This window comes from Cryptomeria japonica, chromosome 1, assembly GCF_030272615.1.
Source record: "Cryptomeria japonica chromosome 1, Sugi_1.0, whole genome shotgun sequence".
Lineage (NCBI taxonomy): Eukaryota > Viridiplantae > Streptophyta > Pinopsida > Cupressales > Cupressaceae > Cryptomeria > Cryptomeria japonica.
The window spans coordinates 72,890,535-72,904,085 of NC_081405.1; positions in this window are offsets into that span (position 1 = coordinate 72,890,535).

Sequence of the window (13,551 nt, forward strand, 5' to 3'; positions counted from 1 at the left end):
TGTATAACCTAAAGTTTCAGCACAACTCTTCATGGGCATCACATTCGAATCCACAATGTGTGCAATACCACGCAAAATATCAATTCCATTCTTATCACTTTGAACCATACGTTTTAGACCCTCAATTAATGAAAGAGCTTGACTATCGGGATACTCTTGAGACATCCATTGCTGAAAATCATCAAATTGGTTATCCAATTTCGAAAGTTGTTCTACAGAAACCTCATGGAGAGCTTCTTCATCATTAAGAGGATTAGAGGAATTACCCGTGTCCTCATTAAAGAGGCCATTCAAATTAGGTTCCATCTCCTCAGTAATTAAACCTTGGAAAGACTTAATTCTACGGCTTTGTTTAACGGGAATAGTGTAAGTATGGCTTATTGTTGTAAAACTCATGCACTAGGGAGAGAGAGAAAATTTTGAATTTAGAGGTAGCAAATTTCAAAAAAATCAGCCAATCTCTTAGATTTAGGCTGTTAAATGCAATCACGACAATCTCCCAAAATTTCGGAAAAAATGTCAAGGACCGTGGCGCTCGGGGTGCACACGGTCCTCGCAACTTTTTTCGAAATTTTCAGGGATGAAAGTTATGATGATTTTAAAGCTAATCTGAAAAAATTGAGTGATTTTACGATCTGTAGATAGGCTAAATTAAAGTTGCAATCTCAAAATTAAACCCTACCAAGATTGTTGAAAAATGCAAAATTTGAATTTTGAAAAAGAGAGGGAAACTGAAATTTTGAATTTTATGATTTTAGAGGGAATACCAAAAGCAATGCAAGTTTTGAATTTTAAAAGTTGACTCAATTTCACGCAAAATTCAATTTTGAAAGCGGAAATCAAAGTTGTTGCAATTAAACACTTAATTTCAAAAGTCACAAATTGCAAGAATTTGAATAAAGCACTGAAATTTTGAATGAATGCCAACACACTTTTCAGATTTAGGACAATAAGAACACAATTTTGACACAAAATTTTGATTTCAACAATTTTTGAATGATTAAAAGCCTTAATCCAAGCAATCACTAGACCAACTTTGACTTTAATTTTGAAAGTGTTAGAATTGATGAAATCAGTCAAGATTCTGGATTTTAGCAGAAAAATACAGTAAGATCTAAATCCCAAAATTTCAAAAAAAATGTCGGGGACGATGGCGCTCGGGGTGCACACGGTCCTTGCAACTTTTTTCCAATTTTTCAGGGATGAGAGATATTATGATTTTGTTGCGGAATCCAAAGTTACAGCTGATTTGGAGATGTTTTGATCAGTGAAATTGTCGGTCAAAGGTTGAATCAAGAGGGTTTTAAAAATTAGGGTTTTGACACTTAACCACTTAATTTTCAGAATTAAAGCACAAATATGAATTGATAATTTGCAATATAAAGGCAGATCTGAAACAAGCATTAACATTTAGACATTTCACAAGCTTAATTACTAAAAAGAAAATTTTAGGGTTTTTTATGCAATTCACCTCTAAAATTTGCAAAATATCAAACATGAAAATGTAATTAAGGAAGCAAATTTTTCAGATCTAATCATGAATAATCAGAAAGGATGTTCACATCGGGTTCACCAAAATGTAAAGCGGAAAAATTGCGATCGAACCCTAAGTGTTCCCCCCACCACTCCAAGGAGAGGGAAACGAGGTCACTAGGGTTGACAGTTTTCACTTAGGGGAGACTTTACATTCAAAAGAGGGGTTGAAACCCACAAGATCCAATCCCACACAATGCAAGATTGGATTCTAAATGAGTTTCAAGGGTTAAGACAGCAAGGCTACCCTCTTTTGTAAAGAATATAGATAGAAGGATTAAGCTAGGAATGCATAAAAAGTGAGAAAGATTCACTTATAAATAGAGATAGGAATATGGGATGAAGTTGCAGACCTAGAATTAGTAGTAAAATGTTGAGGCGATGCTGTCCTGCAAATTTGAGCGAAAGTTGATGGGACGATGGCGCCCGGCGTGCACACGGTCCTCCGAAAAATCCATGAAACGAAGGGGGATCTGTTCGTCTCTGCACAAGGATTCCAGATCTTCAATTACAGCCGCGTACCTGCAGCCTACACACAGAAAAGTGAAGACGATTGGGGGGTTAGGGATTAGGGATTTGCCCTTAGGTCAAACCCCAGTTTTGGAATTAACCAAGAAATGAGAAATGTTGTAAATGTAAATGATTGTAATGTAAAGCAAGTACTAGTACCTTGTTGTAAGAATGTTTGTATTCTTACATGCGAAGGTGTAAATGTTGTTGTATGCTGTATGTTGTATGTGATCTCCTCTTCAATGGTTGAATCCTTGTCTTGAATGCAACACTTAGCCTTGAATGGAGACTTAGAATGATCAATTGCTTGAAGGAATGCTTGGATGCTTGAATGCTTGAATGTTTGAATGTCGCTTCTTCCTTCTTTCCATCTACCAAAATGGGAGAGGAAATGTAGTTTATATACTTGTCAATTAGGGTTAAAATATTGATTTTTCCGACCTTAGGCCAACCTGGGAAGATTATTTTCCAATTTGCAAACATAAAGACCCGAGACCCAAAAGAGACCGGGCCCAAAAATAGGGCCAGGGACCAGGGCGCTGGGCGCCATGGTCCTGGGGGACCAGGGCATTGGGCACCCTAGTCCTGAAGGACCAGGGCACTGGGTGCCATGGTCCCACCTCCAGGGATAGCAAGGTGCAAGGAGGATCAGGCCAGGGTGCTGAAAAATGCAGTTTTTGATGTCATGAACTAGTTTCGAGGTCTCCATTCAGGTTCAGTGTTGCGTCGCCATCGTGAGTACCCAAATGCAGTCGAAATTGCAAGTGTCACAATTTTAGGATGCTACAACTTGCAAGTAAATGAAACGAAATGTTTAAAGTAAATTCCACCTAAAGAGAGGATGCAATTGAAATGTTGATAGAAAGGATATGTAGAATAGAATGTCTTGAATATTGGTAGAGATTGTAAAGTTCTGATGCCAATAGCTAACAAGATGAGAGGGGGGGGTGAATCATATAAATTTAATCTTCCATAAAATCAACAGATTCAACCTCGATAACTTATACTTCAACAATATAACCAAAAACTGCTAAACATGCAAACTCATAAACACATAATCATCATAACACATATAACACCAGATTTAAAATGGAAACCCAAATAGGGAAAAACCACTATGGGATTTCGGACCCACTAAGAAATATACTCTTCTAGAGTATGCTCAGTTAAAAGCAAATCCTATTAAAGATTACAAACACATTGCTAGATGTGACCTAGTTAAGAGATTTCCCTCAGATCTGTTAGGATCTTCACTTTGTTAGAAGTGACCTTGTCAAAGGATTTCAAACACTCATTTAGAATGTTACCTTGCTAGAGGGTTTACAAATAAGACTGTTAAGTCCACTCGGTTAAGAGATTTTCTGTCACTTACAAAATAATAGTAATAAAATATATCTGCAACTTCACATCTTAAAATGCTAAAGCAGATTCTTATTTGCTCAAAACAATCTTGTCATAGGACTTATCTTGTCCCTCTGCTAGGCTCCTTACTCTGTTATTCAAACAGGTCTTCAATCTTTTGTGCTCGGTAATCACTATGTAGCATCCTTGTGCTTACACTTGCCCGCATACATTGTTCATCAATAATTTCTTATTTATAAACAATTTGCTAACTGCTGAATCTCCTTGATCACATTTCCCATGATCAATCTTAGCTATCAGATCTTCAATCTTGACTAGGTTCAATGCATCTTTCGATCTAAAAATGTTTTACCTTGCCTAGGGACTTGCATTCCTTTCTTGGAACCTGCATAAGGTTATTGTGGTTCAATATGCATTGTAGATCTTCCTGCTGATCTTTCATTACCATAGATCCTTAACAAACTTCATGCTCGGCATACCAATCATTTAATCAACTCCATCTCATCATTGTCCTTCATTAAATAATGCTTTTATCCATCCAATGCGATCTGTCATAACTCGGTTGCAACTCGATAAATACTAAACTTTACTCGATAGACATTCCGCCTTCATTAACCGATTTCGATAACCTTAGGGTTTACCGACTAGGTTATTTGCTCGGTGACATAGTATAGTATTAACCTTACAATCAACAACATATGTAGGATATCAAAACAATCTAAACATCATGATCTCATCATTGTCTAACTTGGTAATAGTTGCCCATTGAATATCTTATTTCTCCCCTTTCTTATCACATTCTTTTTGTGTCTTTTACCGACCACTTAATACTCATCAAAACATACTTCTTAAGATATGACAACATCATACTGAATCAGAAAACCAATTTCTTGACATCAATGACAAAATAATGTTATAAAGATAGATATCATCCCTTTTCAGTTATATCAAATAATCTTCAACAACCTTCTCAATATCCTTAATGAATATCAACAATCTCTCCCTTTGGCATTGATGGCAAAACCAACTTTTAAATGGTAATACCAACAAGATATTCAAATTGATTCGGATTTAGATTGTTGTTAGAATTCTCCTATTATCCTTGAGCTGTTAAGATCTCTTGAAGTCTTCTCCTGTTTTCATTGGGCTTCTGAGTTGTTGACTTGTATTAAGTCTTCTCCCCTTTGTAGTCTTCTCCCCCTATCATTAGTCTTCTATTATCTTCTTCATTTAGGATTTTACCATTTAGTCTTCTCCCTCTTTGACAACAGTGCCAAAAAGTAAAAGAACTAAATCTTGATTTCTTCCTCTGTGAAGTGATTTTCCTTGTTGTGTATCATCTCAGTCTCTGTCAGAGCAACTTGTCTCTATTCACTATTTCCTGCACGCCTTTAGAAAACCTTCTAAAGTGCGTAAAATAGCATCAATCCACACATAATATTCTATAGATTCATCGAATTGATGCTTTCATCAAACTCTGTTAGTGAGTAGAAGATAGGGGTAGGACCCCTAACTTGCTTCTGAGATAGTCAAAAGTGTCCCTTGGTAGTGGCTTTGTGAAGATGTCTTCTAATTGCTCATTTGAACTGATATATTCCAACACAACTTTCTTATCTTGAACTTCTTCTCTCAGATAATGATACTTTATAGACATATGTTTTGTCTTAGAGTGCATTACCGGATTCTTTGAAATGTTAATGGCACTCGTATTATCATAGAATATAGTTACTGGCTCAGTAACTTTCTCATTTATACCTTCCAACAGTTGTTTGATCCATGCTATATTGGTACAATTCAATGCTGCAACAACATATTCAGCTTCTGTTGTTGACTGTGAGATACATCCTTGTTTCTTGCTAAGCCAACTTACTAGTCTTTCTCCTAAATAGAAAGCTCCACCACTTGTGCTTTTCCTGTCATCTATGTTGCCTGCCCAATCAACATCAGTATAAACTTTTAAATCAAAATCATTTCTCTTTTCATATACTAAGCCACAATCTTCAGTGCCTGTCAGGTATCTGAAAATTCTCTTGATTGCTGTCATATGGGTTTCCTTGGGATCTTTAGAAAATCTTGCAACAATACCTACTGCATGTGCTATATCCAGTCTACTATGCACAACATATTGCAACTTCCCAATCATAGATCGGTAAAGTGTCTCATCAACAGATGCATATTCATCATTCTTTGATAGTTTATAGTTAGTAGTCATAGGAGTACTTACTGGTTTAGAATCCTCCATTCCAAATTTCTTCAAGATTTCCTTTATGTACTTGGATTGAGTAATGAAAATATCATCTTTCATTTGCAGTATCTGTAAACCTATAAAATATTTTATCTCATCGATTAATGATATCTCAAATTCTTTGCACATTTCATTTCCAAAGTTCTTGCATAAGGAGTCATTACCACAAAAAATAATATCGTCAACAAATATGGCTGAGATCAGTATACCATTGTCCTCATCGTTGTTCATGTACATGCTGTTGTTTTCACTTGTCCTTATAAAACCAATCTTGATTAAATAAGAGTATAGTCTCTCATACCATGCTCTAGGTGTTTGTTTCAGGCCATATAAAGCTTTGTTTAGTTTACATACCTGATCTTTACTCATCTTCAACAAATCCTTCAGGTTGTTCAATATAAACTTCTTCTAGTATACCATTCAAAAATGCAGAATTAACATCCATTTGATATACCTTGGAATTTTTGAAAGCAGCATATGCCAATAATGTTCTTACTCCCTCAAGTCTAGCCACAGGTGCAAAAGTCTCACCATAATCTATTCCTTCTTCTTGAGCATAACCTTTGCAAACTAGTCTTGCTTTGTTCCAAATGACCTCACCTTTTTCATTTATCTTGTTTCTGAAAATCCACTTTGTATCGATTACATTTTTGTCCTTTGGTCTTGGGATTAGTGTCCATGTGTCATTCTTCTTGATTTGATCAATCTCTTCTATCATAGCATTTACCCAATCTTCACTGTTAAATGCCTCTTTTACTATTGTCGGTTCAAATTCAGATATCAGACATGTGTTATGTCTCAGTTTGTTCCTTGTCATCACTGGATCATCCTTATCTCCAATAATCTGACTTGATGCATGATGTCTTCTAACATATTTGGCTAATATAGGCTCGGCAGGTTCTGTATGATCTTCTTCATCACTCGGTAACTGGACATTATCTTCATTTTCTTCAGTAGCTTTCTCGGTAGGACTTCTCAGTTGAACATCGACAAATTCTTCATATTCTTCTAGTTCTTTGGAATTTCCTTCATCATTTCTTTCTTCAAATTCATCAATTTTCACATTTTCACTTTCTACTATTTTGTTAGATGATTTGATCAAACATTTAAATGCTTTACTTCTAGAAGAATAACCAAGAAACGTTCCTTCTTCATTTTTCTGATCAAACTTTCCATTTCTGTCATCTTTGTGAACATAGCATCTACTTCCAAATATTTTAAAATAACTTACATTAGGTTTCTTGTCATACCAGATCTCATATGGTGTCTTCATAGTTCCTTTCTTCAGTTGAACTCGGTTCAGGGTGTAAATTGCAGTGCTGATTGGATGTCTCTAGAATGTTTGAGGTACCCTTTTTTCTATCATCTGGGTTCTGGCACAATCTTCAATTGATCTATTTCTTCTCTCGGCTATCCTATTTTGCTGAGGTTTTCTTGGTGTAGATACTTGTCTTTTTATACAATGATCATTATAGAATAAGTTAAATTCATCAGAAGTGAACTCTCCTCCTCTATCAGATCTAAGACATTTTAGTTGTCTTCCTATTTCATTTTCAACTCTTTCCTTGTACCATTTAAACATTTAAAAAGCTTCTGATTTTTGTTTTAAAAATATAACTGACATCATCCTTGAGTAATCATCCACAAATAATATGAAATACTTATCACCATAATAACTTTGAACTTTCATGGGACCACAAAGATCAGTGTTTACTAGATCTAAAATTCCTTTAGAAGTGTAGGCCTTACTTGTAAAGCTTGATCTTGTCATCTTACCCATCTGGCATCCTCGGCATATTGCATTCTCAGGTTTTTCTAGACTCGGCAGACCTCTTACTCGGTGCTTCTTACTTATTTTGATCAGATTATCAAAATTTACATGACAAAACCTTTTATACCATAACCAGGTATCATCTATCTTTGCATAAAGACACTTGTTCTGAGTTGAGTCAAGATGAAATGTATTACCTTTTGTTTGTGTCCCGATAGTAGCTAACTGTCCATGCTTGTCATGAACTTTGACAATTCCTTTCTGAAATTCTATTCGGTATCCTCTATTGTTTAGTTGTGCTACACTCAACAAATTGTATTTCAAACCTTCAACCCAGTATACATCATCACATTTAGCATTGTCAAGAAGTGTTATAGATCCTTTACCTTTCACCAAACATGGTGCATCATTACCAAATCTTACATAGCCTCCATCATAGTCTTCTAATTTAACAAACTTGTGCTTATCACCTATCATGTGATGTGAGCATCCACTGTCTATGATCCAAGAATCATTATTATTTATGTGAGATACTAGGGATTTTTCTTTATACCTTTCTTCATCTGATCCATCTTTAATAGCCACATAAACAATTTCCTCAGTATCAGTTTCATCAGATTTATCAACGTTGGATTCCTCATCAGCTACTAGGCATGTCTTTCTGTCTCTCCTTCTGAAGTCTCGGTGTCCTTTGTATTGGTTGTCTTTCTTCCTGTTATCTCGGTATTCTCTCTTTTCACTAAATTCTTTGTCAGGACAGTTAGAAGCCATATGTCCTATTTTATCACAATTGAAACATTTTAAAGGTAGCTTCCCTTTATACTTACCTTTTCCTCTCGGTAACCTTCTGGCTAATAATGCTTCAAACTCTTCTTGTTTCTTGATTTCCTCATATAGTTTGTGCACTTCTTCCATGTTCTTGCAAAATATTTCACTTGCTCCACTATGATTCCCTTCAGAGTACTTACACATTCTATCATTGTAATCATCAAAATCACCAATATGAAAAGAATTGAATGCAAATTCTACTTTATTTACCGAAGACCCACTGTTATCAAAATTACTTAACTCAAATGCATGTAGCTTACCAATAGTAGCATCCAAAGAAACTAGCATGTTAGGTACATACCTTAGTTCATTGATTGCAGAGACTCGAATGGCATAAGTAGGTAGAAGGGTTCTCAACAACTTACTTGTTATATCCTTTTCTTCAATAGTTCCTCCTGCTCCTTTAATTTGATTGACAGTCTCCTTTAACCTTGTACTGTATTAGGTTATGTTCTCACCTTCATTCATTCTCATGGATTCAAGTTGTCCTCTTAGACTATCTACTTTTGCTCTTTGAACATGTTCATCACCGTCATACACAGATATGAGCTTAGTCCACATTGCTTTTGCATCATTGCAACCTTATAGATCATTAAACTCTGAGTCAGTCAATGTTGATGTTATTTCAATCATAGCTTGAATATGTTCTTGTTTTGCCTTTATCTCTTCCAAGGTCATTGGGTTGGTGCTTGGTGGTATGTAATCATTCTCCAAATAATATATTGCATATTCTCCAATTCCTGATAAATGCAGCTTCATCCTTTTCTGCCATGTGGAGAAACTTGACTTGTTCAGCTTTGGTGCATCCCTTTTATACATCTTCGGATCTTTACCTCAAGTACCTTTAAACTTTTCTTCCAGAGTCCAATCTCTGATACCAATTGTAAAGTTTTGGTGCCAATAGCTAACAAGATGAGAGGGGGGGTGAATCATACAAACTTAATCTTCCATAAAATCAACAGATTCAACCTCGATAACTTATACTTCAGCAATATAACAAAAAACTGCTAAACATGCAAACTCATAAACACATAATCATCATAACACATATAACACCAGATTTAACATGGAAATCCAAATAGGGAAAAACCACTATTGGATTTCAGACCCACTAAGAAATATACTCTTCTAGAGTATGCTCGGTTAAAAGAAAATCCTGTTAAAGATTACAAACACATTGCTAGATGTGACCTAGTTAAGGGATTTCCCTCAGATCTGTTAGGATCTTCACTTTGTTAGAAGTGACCTTGTCAAAGGATTTCAAACACTCATTTAGAATGTTACCTTGCTAGAGGGTTTACAAATAAGACTGTTAAGTCCACTCGGTTAAGAGATTTTCTATCACTTACAAAATAACAATAATAAAATATATCTGCAACTTCACATCTTAAAATGCTAAAGCAGATTCTTATTTGCTCAAAACAATCTTGTCATAGGACTTATCTTGTCCCTCTGCTGGGCTCCTTACTCTATTATTCAAACAGGTCTTCAAGCTTCTGTGCTCGGTAATCACTATGTAGCATCCCTATGCTTACACTTGCCCACATACATTGTTCATCAATAATTTCTTATTTATAAACAATTTGCTAACTGCTGAATCTCCTTGATCACATTTCCCATGATCAATCTTAGCCATTAGATCTTCAATCTTGACTATGTTCAATGCATCTTTCGATTTGAAAATGTTTTACCTTGCCTAGGGACTTGCATTCCTTTCTTGGAACTTGCACAAGGTTATTGCGGTTCAATCTGCATTGTAGATCTTCCTTCTGATCTTCCATTGCCATAGATCCTTAGCAAACTTCATGCTCAACATACCAATCATTTAATCAACTCTAGCTCATCATTGTCCTTCATTAAATAATGCTTTTATCCATCCAATGCGATCTGTCATAACTCGGTTGCAACTCAGTAAATACTAAACTTTACTCTGTAGACATTCCGCCTTCATTAACCAATATCAATAACCTTAGGGTTTACCAACTAGGTTCTTTGCTCGGTGACATAGTATAGTATTAACCTTACAATCAACAACATATGTAGGTATCAAAACAATCTAAACATCATGATCTCATCACTGTCTAACTCGGTAATAGTTGCCCATTGAATATCTTATTTCTCCCCGTTTTTATCACATTCTTTCTGTGTCTTTTACCGACCACTTAATACTCATCAAAACATACTTCTTAAGATATGGCAACATCATACTGAATCAAAAAATCAATTTCTTGACATCAATGAAAAAATAATGTTATAAAGATAGTTATCATCCCTTTTTAGTTATATCAAATAATCTTCAACAACCTTCTCAATATCCTTAATGAATATCAACAATCTCCTTCTATTGAAATGCCAACAAAGATCTCCTCTTCAATGGTTGAATCCTTGAACTGAATGCAACACCTAGCCTTGAAAGGAGACTTGAAATGCTCAATGCTTGAAGGGATGTTTGAATGCTTGATGACAATGTCGCTTGGCAATTTCGCCTTGTGATCGCTTATGCTTGATTTCGCTTCGTCAACTTAATTTTTGCTTATCGAACTCATTGAACTTATGCAAATAGAAGGGGAAAATTCTCCTTATATACTTGCCAATTATGGTTTTTTTAACTGATTTTCCGTCTTAGGCCGACATAGGAAAACTTTTTCCCGTGCACAATTGACAAGTCCAATGCAGGATTAGGTCAAGGGAGGCCCAATATAGGGTAGGGACAGGGGTGCCACGCCCCTGTCTAGCCCTAATTTAGGATAGGCAGTGACAAAAAGCAGTATAGGGTGGCAGAAAATGAAATTTTTTGATGTTTGAGCATGTCTCAAGTCTCCAATCAGACTTACAGATTCATCTGCCAGTGTGAAGACCCAAATACGGTCTAAAATTGCAAGGTCACAATATAATGATGCTACATTTAGCCCCCACTTTAGCACGAGTATAAGCGTACGCCAATACTACCGGTAAATTACAAGGAAACAAGATTGAAAGACTTTCACCACATCAAGGAGTTAAGATACACTAAGCCCCCAGTGGACTAAGGATCTTACAACTTTGATTGACAAAGTAAAAGGGAAGATCAAGAGGGATAGAACCATGAATGCAACTAGTAAGGTTCCCCTCAGTATGAGTCATGAAAAGTAAGGATACCAAAAACTAAAAAGCAAGGCCAAGTTCACTAAGTAACTTAAAGTATCAAGAAGGAAAATATGAGCGGAGTGTATGCCCCCATGTTAAAGCGATCGTGCATGCCTTATTGAGAGTGATTTCTTTAAGGTAGGATACACCAAAGAGAGATAAATAGAGGGAGCACGTTATTGCAAGGATTTAGCCCCCAATTGAGGAATAAACCCAAGGATAAAAAAAACACAAAACACAAAGCATGAGGTGGCTTCGATTCCTCGCGGTCAGTATGTTGTATGATAACTCATGTATATCATGTATATATGCATAGAATAGTCCTCATTCCCCAAAGAAAGGAAACCACCTTGGAAGAAAGGGAACGCATGTGTCTTTTGAGTCAACATGAAAGAGATCAAAAAGAGATCTCAATTCTTTGCATCGTCTTCAAGTAGACATCACTAGGGATGACAAATAGAAGAATGGGCACAAAATAGTGAGAAAAGAAAGAGGTAGAGAATCTACGGTGCTAATGCAGCTAGTCTAGCATGGCATCTACTTCCCAATCTTGTTCATCACTATTTTAGGAAGGCAAGATACATGTCAGAGGAGAAACATCGAGCATAGTAAATGAAGCTATCACAAGATCCAAACAAGGACTATGCTCATGTGCTAAGTCACTTTGTTCGTTTCGAGGAGCTAGGATTAAGGCTTTTGAAAATTCTATAGATAAATGTTTGTTAACATCAACATATTCATATTCACTATCATAAGCATTAGGAGTTGTATTGCCATCATGAATAACATTTTCAACTATTTCTTCATCAAGATTTATAGAAAGAGGAGTTCTAACATGAATAGAAGTAAAACCATCACATGTTTTTTGCAACTTATGATTACGAGATTTAGGTTCAAAATCTTGCTTAGGAGAAAAATAAATCATATCAACTGTTGGTGTTTTAGGAGATTGAATAGTTTGAGAAACAACTTCTCAAGCTCTAGCATGACGTTTTTGTCAGCGATCTCTCGCACAACGATTCCATCGAGTCTTAGAGGAAGGTTGAGAAGAAGGAGGAATATTTATTGAAGGAGGAATATTTGTTGAAAGAGGAATGTTCTCATATTTAGTGGTTGGATGGTTAGGTTGAGGTCTCTTAGGTTGAACAAGAGGAGAGGCGGGTCTCTTCTCTCTATAAGAGCAAGGAGGCAGAACTGCACCATATAAAGGAGGATTTTTTAGGGTAGGAAGGAGACCAAGTCCATGAGGAGGAGGTACAAGTCTAACCTTAGGAGGGATATTATTTATCTTCATAGGAGAAGGCATATTTTCATTTATAGGAATAGGTTGGGAAACTTCCTTAGGAGGAAGATTATTTCTATCAGTTAGAGGAAGAACTTCATCTTCAAGAATAGTGGGAATATCAAGTGTTGGAGTTCTAGGTTGGCTTAAGGATAAGATCATATATTTCTTCCATTTTTGATAAGATTGAAAGAGAGCATCACTTCGTGTTGGAAGAGATTGAAATTGTTGAGGCCAAAAGTAATCAATAGGAACACTTGGGCTTCTTTCGGTTGGTCAAAATAGCCTATGTTTAATAGTTATGATTTCTCTATTGTGGGGAAATTTCAAACACTTATGGATTGAACAGGCAATAGCCTTCATGGAAGATAGCCAAGGGTAACCTAACTGATAACTTAATGATGAACCACTAGTACCAAACCAATACTAAGAGGGGGGGGGGCTGAATCAGTACAGACACAAATACAGTCCAAAACCGGTTTGACAGCAAACACTCACAATGACTGATAAACAGAGTGCAATCGGTAGCATCCAGAATAACTCAAACAGTCATAAACTAGTCACTTACTAAGCTTTTCTCTTAGTTCAATACCACATTATCATAATATTCTCATGCATGAACTAGTAGACCTAACCATCAAATCTTCACAACAGTGAGTTCAATATGTTTTATAGACAGGCATAAAACATAGAAACTTCATGTGCATAATAGATAAAACAAAGCATCACAAGACAAAGGCATTTCACATGACACACATATTTTTCACATGGAAACCCAACTGGGAAAAACCATGGTGGGGATGAATACCCACAAGCTACTTTTTGAACTCTTTAGAAGTCCGCTCTGTTAGGAGCCTTGTCCGATTAAGAACATTACAATAGGTTCTAGTAGGA